The 12,220-nt window shown below is 47.6% G+C and overlaps 1 long non-coding RNA gene across 3 annotated transcripts in view; it reads right to left on the reverse strand.

Moving 5' to 3' along the window:
* Positions 1 to 12,220, reverse strand: part of LOC141264264 (uncharacterized) — a 225,954-nt gene that overhangs the window by 29,380 nt on the left and 184,354 nt on the right. For all 3 annotated transcript variants that reach the window (XR_012319863.1, XR_012319862.1, XR_012319864.1), the window contains one exon: positions 2,736 to 2,810. This is a non-coding gene — a long non-coding RNA (uncharacterized lncRNA). The remainder of the gene's footprint in view (positions 1 to 2,735; positions 2,811 to 12,220) is intronic.

Here is a 12,220-nt window from a genome sequence, read left to right on the forward strand (position 1 = left end):
TTTCCCGCCTTGTGTCTGCGGCCACCACACTGCTTCTTCCTGCCTGTTGTGGTGCTACGCCTCCCTCCCCCTGTGTGCTGCTGTCTTCGCTCTGCATGTCCTCCTGCCAGGTTGGGTCAGTTACTATATCATCCACCACCTCGTCTTCCACTTCCGCACCCTGGTCCTACTCCTGACTTTCTGCCAATTGTGTCTCATCATCATCATCATCAATCTCTTGCGACAGTAATTGCACTTTCCCACCATTGCCTTCGTGTGACCGTGGCTGCTCAAATATTTGGGCATCGCTATACTCGTTCTCCTCTTGACTAGCTTGAAGCTGGCCGGGCGAGAGGCCCGAATCTACAAATGTAAAAGTGAACAGCTCTTCTGAGTGTCCAAATGTGTGATCAGTTGTCTCTGGGCACTCGGCATGGTGGGAGGAAGGAGGATCAGGGTGAGGAATATGCGGTCCAGACTCACGGCTACTGAGACTTGACTGTGTGGTAGACAGGGTGGTAGTAGTGGTGGCAAAGTGACTGGAAGCATTATCTGCTGTCCAATCAACAACCTTTTGACATTGCTCTGGGTTCAATAGTGGTGTGCTGCGGTCCCCTAGAAATTGGGACAGGAAGGTCGGGTGACAAGATGTGGGTGTTTGTTTTGGCACAATTTCAGCTTGCCCACTGCCTCGGCCTTGGCCTCTGCATGCACTATTACCATCATGTCCACTTCCCCGTCCCTTGCCACGCACCTTGCCCATTTTAAATGGAAGAAAATATTTTCCACGTTCACTAGAATGGCTGATTTCGGAGCGCAGTTATATGTGATACGTCTGACAGAGAACCACCGTTTTAAATAACAGGCCTATAATTTACTAATATTATTCATCACAGAGACCTAGTGTGAATAGCTTGACCGACACACTGCAACGAAATGGAAGGCGGAAATGGCTGATTTTGGAACACTGTTATGTGTGATATGTCTGGCAGAGAACCACGGTTTTAAATAGCTTGACCGACAGACTGCAACAGAAAGGAAAAGGAGGCCAATATTTTCCAGGTTAAGTTCAAATTTCTGCATTTTTATTGCTGTAATATGGAAAAGATCTGTCTGTATTCTGCAGTGCTAACAAGCAAATGGAGCAGAAAAATGGTGTACTCTGGATTGCTTTTTAAGCAAATAACCAGAATTAAGATAAAAAAAAAAAATTGCCCTGGCCCCTGATACCTGGGGCTATGTCTAAAAATATCTGTAAGAACAGCAGCAGCAGGAACGTGCTATGGACCCTCTTGCACTATATGCACTGCAGTCTGCCACATACACTGCCTACCCGCCTAACTCCTGCTATCATCTTCACCACTGAAAATATGCACCTGGATTAGTCCTCAGAAGGACTATTAGTTCAGATGGATATATAGATATATGTTGTGGAATACCTATACTACCTCTAAACAAGCAAATCTCTCCCTGACTCAGCAGCAGCTCTCCCTACTCTGCCTGATTCCGGGGTAGACTGTGACGAGCATAGCGGCGCCAGGTCTTATATAGACCTGATGACGCTGTGCGGTCAGCCAATCACTGTAATGCCCACAACAAACATGGCTACGGCATTACAGTGTGTGGCAAGTAATTCCTGCATGTTCATTGGCTCTTTAAAGAGTGCCAAAGATGCAGGGCGGGGACCTGAGTTCCCGCCAGAGCAACCCCGAAATACTCGCCGAGCGGTGAGCTTGTCGAGTACTGTGATGCTCGGGCGAGTACCAAGCAGTGGCAAGCACGTTCGCTCATCACTAATAAATGCACAATATGAGATCTCACAGAGAGAGGGGATATTCACTTAAGACTATTTCAAGGGCTTTTCAATTTGCAAAAGATAGTAATGGACAAGATTTATTGAAGAAACACACCAAAGAAAAATCAAGATCTATTAGTATTATTACAAATTTCAATAACCAATAGTAAGATATTCGGAAGATCCTGACTCACAACTGGGGGATCTTATTGAGCGAAAATTAATTAATACCATTTCTTTATTCAGCACCTAGTTTGGTGGCTAGAAGGGCTAAGAATCTTAAAGATAACCCAACTTGCTGTCACTTTAGGAGACTGACCCACAAGTTAAACAGAGGTAAAAAAAAATAGTAGGAACATATCCATGTGGAAACTGTAATATCTGTCTCTTTGTAACTGCACAGGAAGGTATCTGTCGATTTTTCCTTCACAAATTAATTCTAACACTTTTTTCAACTGCCGTTCGAGAAATCTTGTATATGCCATTGTGTGTGATTGCCCTAATACCTACGTGGGACAAACGACCCAGGAGTTAAGGCATAGGATTCAACAATACTTTTCCAATGTGGCCACTGCCAAAAAAGACCGGCTAAAGGAAATCCCTCACTTCGATGGCGACACATTTTCTTGACCATCACAATAGTCATTTGGGTGGTCTGAAGGTTTTCATTTTGGAGGGAGTTTCTAGCAGCATTAGGGGTGGTAACATTATGAATTGTCTCTTATGATATGAATCTAAGTGGGTTCATAATTTACGCAGTCTGGCTCCACATGGATTCAATGAAGAGTTACTGTTTACTGGATTCTATAAACAGATTTAATTGATCATTATTGCTGGTTGTTACTGAAAATAAATATTAATTTTTCTGTATATACTATTATTTATTTTGTATTTTTTATTAATTTGTGTTATTTTTGGATCTTTTTTTCACAGGTTTCTGGCACGTTTTTCTAATACTCACCTCTGTGGATAGCTGTTACCACTCTTCTTCAGGATCTTCCTGGCGATTCCATGAGTTCCTGTGTTTGTTCACCTGCTGTATTTAAAAGAAACACTTATCACTCTTTCAAAAACTGAACTATGACAATTGATATTTATATTGATATATTTTGTATATTTATGCAAACAGCATGTTGGGCCTATACTATTGTTTTAGGTCCTATTGGATATTTGCGTAAACTACTAGTAATATATTTGTTACCTCTCATTTTTTTCATCTAGTGGTTTTCTGGAGAGATGTATGTGTTGTCACATGACAGTGCTATTGAGATGAGCATTTGGATATTCTATTAATATACAGTACAGACCAAAAGTTTGGACACACCTCATTTAAAGATTTTTCTGTATTTTCATGACTATGAAAATTGTACATTCACACTGAAGGCATCAAAACTATGAATTAACACATGTGGAATTATATACTTAACAAAAAAGTGTGAAACAACTGTAAATATGTCTTATATTCTAGGTTCTTCAAAGTAGCCACCTTTTGCTTTGATGACTGCTTTGCACACTCTTAGCATTCTCTTGATGAGCTTCAAGAGGTAGATGGTTTTCACTTCACAGGTGTGCCCTGCCAGGTTTAATAAGTGGGATTTCTTGCCTTATAAATGGGGTTGGGACCATCAGTTGTGTTCTGCAGAAGTCTGGTGGATACACAGTGTTACGCACACGCCCGGGCTGACTGGCGTGAGCGTGATTAGTGATCCCACTGTACCATGAACCGAGGAGTGCCTGGAGGGGCGTAACTAAGTATCTACCCGATCCGACCTAGGTCGCACGGCGGCTAACGACTCCGTGAACCAAGGAGGAACCGAGCAGAGGAACCAGGTGCGACTCCAGGTCAGACCCCGGTCACAGCTGTTGACCCACACCGGGGAATGCAGGAACAGGCAGGCTAGACTGGCATACAGAAAGGTGGGCACTGGCAGGCACGGCTGATATGCAAACAGGTGGACACTGATAAGCACGGCTGGTATGCAGACAGGTGGTTACTGGCGAGCACGGCTGGAGTGCAGGCAGGTGGGTACTGGCAAACACGGCTGTTATGCAGACAGGGAGATAGTAGCAGGTTGAAGCGCAGGCTGGATAGAGTCCAGTACAGACTGGGATATAGGAACAGAGCCGCAGGTGTGGTAGACAAGCAAAGCAGAGTAAAACCGCCGGAGCGGTGAGCAAACAGAGCAGAGCGAAACCGCAGGTGCACTAAACGAACAGAGCAAAGCAAAACCCGCAGGTGCGGTAAACAGACAGAGCAGAGCAAAACCCGCGGATGCGGTAAACGAACAGAGCAGAGCAAAACCCGCAGGTGCGGTAAATGGACAGAGCAAAGCAAAACCCGCAGGTGCGGTAAATGAGCAGAGCAAGGCAAAACCTGCGGAAGCGGCGAACAAGCCAAGCAGAGCAAAACCGCAGATGCGGCGAACAAGCCAAGCAGAGCAAAACCGCAGATGCGGTGAACAAGCAAAGCAGAGCAAAACCGCAGACCCGGTGAACAAGCAAAGCAGAGCAAAACCGCAGACGCGGTGAACAAGCTGAGCAGAGCAAAACCGCAGATGCGGTGGACAAGGCAGAGCAGAGAGGAACCGCCGGAGCGGTGAGCAAGGTAGAGCTGAGAGGAGCCGCCGAAGCGGTGAGCAAAGCAGAGCAGAGAGGACAGGGCTCTGTTCACACGGAACAGACTGGAAGGGACAAGCAGAACCAGATGCACGCAAGGTACTTGCAATGAAGTAGCGAGTGGACTCGAAACTCACAAATAGAAGTACAGAGACAACGAGTTGGAGTTAGGTGCAGGTTCAGACACTGCAAGAAAAGGGAAAATACGAACATAGAGACAAACAGGCTAGGAGAGTGTTCAGACAGGAACAGACACTGCAACAAGATACAGGAGCGGGTCTGGGCATACGGCCCCCAGAGAGGCGAACAAACAGGCCAGGAGATAGCCCAGACAGGCCTGGGAATACAGCCCCCAGGTTGGCGGACAGTCAAGAAACAGAATGGGACGGGACCTGGCACATCAGAGGCAAGGAGCTCTCTGAAGGTAAGAGTTGCTCAGGCACCTCCTACAGGGTGGAGGGGGTTTAATATCCAGTGACTCACAGCAATAGGCTGGAGACGCATAAGGGGTTGCTCCCACAGCAGCTACAAGAATCAGGAAGTAACCAGGCCACCGCCCTAAGCAGTCAGTCAAGGGATAAGCACACAGCAAGAACTGGAGTAGGAATAGCAGACTGGACAGACAGGTAAGATTGCGATCTTGCATAGTGGGAGGTGGTGCACTATGCAAGTGACGCGCCCCTGGACCTGTGCCGAGTAGCGTTGCGCACGCGGGGGCCTACCCGGAGCCGGATCAGATAGGGGTAGTAGTTTCGTGGCGGTGACCCGGTCCGTGCCCAGGGAGTCAAACTAAGTGGCAGTGCTTGTCAGAAGATGTTATATTGCTCGACTACGCCACCCGTTGAATGCGGTTATGAGACCGCCGCTGCAGGGCAGACCGCTGAGGCCGGTGGTACGGTTGTGCAGCGTGGATGGTATAACCCCCAACGGGAGGGGTATGGCCTCAGGGCAGCGGACGTGGATGATGAAACACTCAGAGACGGTGCGGTGTAGTTCAGGGTCTTTACTGGTGGCAAAGGTAGACCCTCCCGGAGTACTGGCTAGCGATCGGGGCCTGGTCAGTCCGTGAGCAGATGGAATCTCCCCTGGCCAGGCGGAGTTGTAGGCCTCCCCAACTAATCATACTCTTCTGGCTACCTTGCTAGAGGCGGGTAAAAGTAGCCCACGTCCCTGAGTGTACCGTGTGGTGCTAACCCGTATGGCCGGTGACTCGGGGCCTTCTGGTAGCTTCCGCTCCACGACGGCGGTGCTGGTCCCTTGCGTGTGACCGTGCCTTCGGGTTTCTTGGCCAGAGGACCTGAAATCCCCTGCCGGTCGGTTTCTGCTGCTGGGCAAGGATTCGTCCCCACAGCCTCGGACTCCGGGTCCGGTCAGAACTCTTCAATCAGGGCGAGCTCTACAGCTTCCAGCCCCTGATCTCTTTTAGCACAGCTCCCACAGAGCTCCTGATCTTTCTTTCCCTATAGCTGCTCCACTACAGACCAGACTGTGTCTCTGTCTGTGTTCTCTCACTCTACTCACTAACCCTGCCTCAGCCCCAGCTTTATATAGGGGAAGTTCTTCCCCTCCCAGGACTGGGCAGGAGGTGTGGTATGCTTAGGATTCCTGACCAGGAGACCTCCCACCTGCTCACAGACGTAATATGGCTATTACTGTGGAAACCAGACCCCTGGGGTGCCACACAAGCACACCACCAGGGATGTTACACACAGCTGATAGTCCTACTGAATAGACTGTTGGAATTTGTATTATGGCATGAAAAAAGCAGCTAAGTAAAGAAAAACGAGTGGCCATCATTACTTTAAGAAATGAAAGTCAGTCAGTGCGAAAAATTGGGAAAACTTTGAAAGTGTCCCCAAGTGCAGTTGCAAAAACCATCAAGCGCTACAAAGAAACTGGCTCACATGAGGACCGCCCCAGGAAAGGAAGACCAAAAGTCACCTCTGCTTCTGAGGATAAGTTTATCCGAGTCACCAGCCTCAGAAATCGCAGGTTAACAGCCAGGGTCGGACTGGGGTGCCTAGGGCCCACCAGGGGAACTGACTCTAGGGGCCCACACTACAGCCCACCAGCTGTGAAGCACTGAGCGGCAGGACTTTGTTCGAACAGTCATTCCGTACTGCCAGAGTCCCTTTAATGGTAAATTGTCACCTTGAAAAACGCTATTTATCTGCAGATATAGGGGTAATCTGCAGGTAAATAGGGTTTAAAGCCTGGTTAGACGGCTTATTGGAAAAGCGTTGGCTACACAGAGAAAATTACGTTTTATTCTCCCTGCCGCCACTCGCTTCCTGTCATAGGATCGGTGCAAGGAGGGAGACATTACAGTCACTGCGAACTACAAAGTGAGGGTGCTGCAATACCGTCCGGCACCTGGATTGTGACACTTCCATGGAGGCCAACCTCAGGCTGAGCTTCATTGAACGACTAACATGGCAGCAGCAGCTGGTAACTAGTGCTGAGCGAGAATGGTCAGATAAGGTGTGATCCCAGCATGCTCAGGTGTTATCCAGGTATCTTGTAGTGCTCTGCTAATATGCTCGAGTCCCCAGGGTATCATGTTTTGCGGCGGTAGACAGACGCAACACATGCAGGAATTGCCTATTTGTTAGGTAATCCCTGCATATGTTGCTTCTGTCTACCGCCGCAAAACATGCTACCGCAGGGACTCGAGCATATTAGCAGAGCACTACAAGATACCTGGATAACACCCGAGCATGCTGGGATAACACCTTATCCGACCACGCTCACTCAGCACTACTGGCAACCCATCAGCAATCTGCAACTGCGTCACAGGGGGCAGAAGGGAGCAGGTGACTGCATGCACCGGCTATCATGCTAGCTAAATGCTGCTGTCAGTGATTGACAAGGGCACTTAAATACTCAAAACAGCAGCAATCAAGGCGAGCTCTGATCACTGCTGTTACAGGCAGACGCTGGCTATGTAACACAGCCGACATCTGCCTGGTATGGAGCAGGCTCAGCTCCTGAACCCGCTCCATACAAGTACAACCCTATGGTTATGACAAGGTTAGCAAATTTCACTTGTCTGTTCCTAAATGTGGAAAGACAAATGGAATTCCCTAACACATGTGAGTGAGTCCTAATAGATTTAGTAAAGGTGCCTCAAGCATATGAATGTTATTACACACCACAATGGACTCTTACATACACGCATCTTACAAAATACATATTATTCCAGATACGTAGACGCGCACAAACACGCAGAAGCGCACACACACGCAGACGCGCACAAACACGCAGACGCGCACAAACTCATCAGTACATGAATACATCATCTGAACCACCATCATTTGTAATGTCAGGTCAGCCCCATATATATTTGTATCGCATAAACCTACAACTCCCAGTATGTAACTAACAATAGAGATACTGGGAGTTATCAGTCATCATCAGACTGCGGACCATACAGGAACCACAGTACTGATGAGACACAGGCAGGATCACAAATGAACATTTACATCCAGGTATCTTACCTGAGACGTCTTCTCTGATTAGAGTCGTTCTCTCTCTTTTCGTCTCCCTCTTGTCCAGTCTCCATGATGACTTTTCTCATCCACAGCTCGTCTCTGCAGACTTCCATCTTCTCTGGTCTTCTGCAGATCATCCCCACACGATGCCCTTAAAGATAGCAGTGTCATTATAATGCTCCTGAATAAAAATATCTACACTGAGCCCCTGAATAAACCTAACTCTTACAATGCTCCCTGCACAAAACATGACATACACTCTACCCCTCTTATGGTACCTGCTCGCCACACTGTCCTCTCCTTACCATACTGGGCCCCCTCTTCACATTGTCCTCTCACACTGTGTCCCCCCTATACTGCCCAGTCTCTATACTGTGCCCCCTCATCACACTCCCCATCCTCAGCATACTGTTCCCTCCTTTCTGTGCCCTCACACTGTTTCCCCCATACTGCCGCATCTCTATACCTTCCCCCACACTACCTAGTCTCTGTACTGTGTCACCTCACACTTTTCTCCCCCCATACTGTCTCCTCACACTATTCCCCCACTCTCCATACTGTCTTATACATCCCTTCCCCATTCTGTTCCCGCACCCATTCCCACCCCTCCCCTAGTTCACCATACTGTTTCTTCACACATCTCCCCATTCTGTCTCCTAAAATTCCTCTCCCATCTCTCTCCAAATATAATAAATCTTCGGAAGAGCACGCAGAAGCACGCTTACACACACAAAAGCGCACACAGACACATATTAAGGGCTCTTTCACACGTCAGTACATGCGGTGACCGTTTCCACACGTACCAGAGACACTGACACACGTAGACCCATTCACATGAATGCGTATGTGCACATGTCAGTGTGTTTCCACTTTCTACAGACCATGTGGTGTCCGTGGGCAAAACACGCTGGCATGTCTGTTTTTTACCTGCTGTCCAGACCGCAAAAAGTCCCGCACACTGATGACAGTTAGGACCCGGTGCTTGGGAAGAGCGCTGAGCGCTGCCCTCATCATAGATCCCTGCAGGCGCTGTGATCAGTACCAGCAGGGTCAATGATGAGAGTAATAGTCTATACAAGCTGTGTCCAACTGTAAAAAGAATAAAATAAAAAAAAACTTATACTAACCTCTACTAAGTGTCACCCACTGTAATCCGTGCGAGCGCTCACGCCGAGGAGAATGTCTCCTGCAGCGAGTGGGCTCCGGAGCTGCGCTCAACAAGCGGTGCCCTGTCATTCACTAAGCGCAGCTCTGGAGCAAGCTCGCTGCAGAAGTCATTCTCCTCGGCGTGAGCGCTCGCACGGATTACAGCGGGGGACACTTAGGAGAGGTGAGTATAAGGATTTTTTTATTTTATTCTTATTTTTACAGTTGGACACGGACACGGTGGGAGTAGACTACTACTCTCATCATTGACCCCGCTGCTGCTGATCACAGCGCCTGCAGGGATCTATGATGAGGGCAGCGCTCAGCACCCGGCTCTTGGGAACAGCGCTAACTGTATACTGATTCCCAAGCGCCAGTATGTGTCACTAAGGATGACACACAGGTGGACACGGATATCTCTAGTCCCGTAAATATCAGGACATGTGAAAGAGCCCTAATATACACACGCAGATACACATACTCACAGAAATGGGGACAAGTACACACACAGGCAAGCACACACAGAAATGCACAGACACACTCAGACAATCACACACAAAAATGCAGACACGCAGGGAAGCACACACACACGTATGTGTGAAGACACATAAACACACAGGCATACACAATGGACACACACAGGCATATACACACACACCGGCATATACACACACAGGCATATACACACACACACATACAGGCATATATACACACACACACACACACACAGGCATATACACACACAGGCATATAAACACACACACACAGGAATATAAACACACACACAGGAATATAAACACACACAGGCATATAAACACACTGTACACACACACAGGTATATACACACACACACACACAGAGACATACACACACAGGCATATACACACACTGTACACACACAGGCATATACACACACTGTACACACACAGGCATATACACACACTGTACACACACAGGCATATACACACACTGTACACACACAGGCATATACACACACTGTACACACAGGCATATACACACACTGTACACACACAGGCATATACACACACTGTACACACAGGCATATACACACACTGTACACACAGGCATATACACACACTGTACACACACACATATACACACACTGTACACACACACACAGGTATATACACACTGTACACACACACACAGGCATATACACACACTGTACACACACACACAGGCATATACACACACTGTACACACACAGGCATATACACACACACTGTACACACACACAGGCATATACACACACTGTACACACACAGGCATATACACACACACTGTACACACACACAGGCATATACACACACACTGTACACACAGGCATATACACACACACTGTACACACACACACAGGCATATACACACACACACACAGGCATATACACACACACTGTACACACACACAGGCATATACACACACTGTACACACACAGGCATATACACACACACTGTACACACACACACGCATATACACACACACTGTACACACACACAGGCATATACACACACTGTACACACACACATGCAGGCAGCATATACATAAAAATCCATACAAACACACAAATATTACAGTACCTTGGCTTGTCTCCAGCCCATACAGTGTACAGACACGCTCCTAATGTGGGAGACTGCAGTGCAGGGCGCGCTGTGACGTCACTTTTAGCAGACGTGCTTCCCTGTCTGCTGAGTGTGATGCTGCAGTGCAGCCCCTGCTCTCCTGCTCCCAGGCCCCTCCCGGTACTGTCCTGGGCATCGCGTCGGTGAAAGTGCGTGCGCGCGCCCTTAAAGGGCCCACGACCACTTTTTTTTTTTTAAATTCTTCAGTTCCCTCTGCATGGGGCCCGGGGCCTACCGGGAAATTTCCCGGCGCCCCGCCAGGCCAGACCGAGCCTGTTAACAGCAGCTCAGATTAGAGACCAGGTCAATACCACACAGAGTTCTAGCAGCAGACACATCTCTTCAACAACTGTTAAGAGGAGACTTCGTGCAGCAGGCCTTCATGGTAAAATAGCTGCTAGGAAACCACTGCTAAGGACAGGCAACAAGCAGAAGAGACTTGTTTGGGCTAAAGAACACAAGGAATGGACATTAGACCAGTGGAAATCTACGCTTTGGTCTGGTGAGTCCAAATTTGAGATCTTTGGTTCCAACCACCGTGTCTTTGTGCGACGCAGAAAAGGTGAACGGATGGACTCTACATGCCTGGTTCCCACCGTGAAGCATGGAGGAGGAGGTGTGATGGTGTGGGGGGCTTTGCTGGTGACACTGTTGAGGATTTATTCAAAATTGAAGGCATACTGAACCAGCATGGCTACCACAGCATCTTGCAGCGGCATGCTATTCCATCCGGTTTGCGCTTAGTTGGACCATCATTTATTTTTCAACAGGACAATGACCCAAACACACCTCCAGGCTGTGTAAGGGCTATTTGACCAAGAGGTAGAGTGATGGGGTGCTACACCAGATGACCTGGCCTCCACAGTCACCAGACCTGAACCCAATCGAGATGGTTTGGGGTGAGCTGGACCGCAGAGTGAAGGCAAAAGGGCCAACAAGTGCTAAGCATCTCTGGGAACTCCTTCAAGATTGTTGGAAGACCATTTCCGGTGACTACCTCTTGAAGCTCATCAAGAGAATGCCAAGAGTGTGCAAAGCAGTCATTAAAGCAAAAGGTGGCTACTTTGAAGAACCTAGAATATAAGACATATTTTCAGTTGTTTCACACTTTTTTATTAAGTATATAATTCCACATGTGTTAATTCATAGTTTTGATGCCTTCAGTGTGAATGTACAATTTTCATAGTCATGAAAATACAGAAAAATCTTTAAATGAGAAGGTGTTTCCAAACTTCTGGTCTGTACTGTATATATATATATATATATATATATATATATATACTGTGTGCTACACATCATTACTTACGGGTCCCTGAGGAAGCCATACTTTGGTGGTGACACGCGTCAGGCATTGCAACTTATTATTTCTTCTGACCATCCCTTTGGATCCAGGTTACCATGCTAAACTGGCGGCTCTAAAGCAAACACCATTGGCATCTTTGTTTGGTTATCATAGGTTATACCTGTTTCCTTATTCCGGGGACTAGCTTCCTTTTTGTATCTAGCACTTTTAAGCACCTTATGTATATATACTTGATATATTTTTTTCACT

The sequence above is a fragment of the Phyllobates terribilis genome, unplaced genomic scaffold, assembly GCF_046119375.1.
Source record: "Phyllobates terribilis strain yellow unplaced genomic scaffold, ASM4611937v1 Scaffold_4__5_contigs__length_816908805, whole genome shotgun sequence".
NCBI lineage: Eukaryota > Metazoa > Chordata > Amphibia > Anura > Dendrobatidae > Phyllobates > Phyllobates terribilis.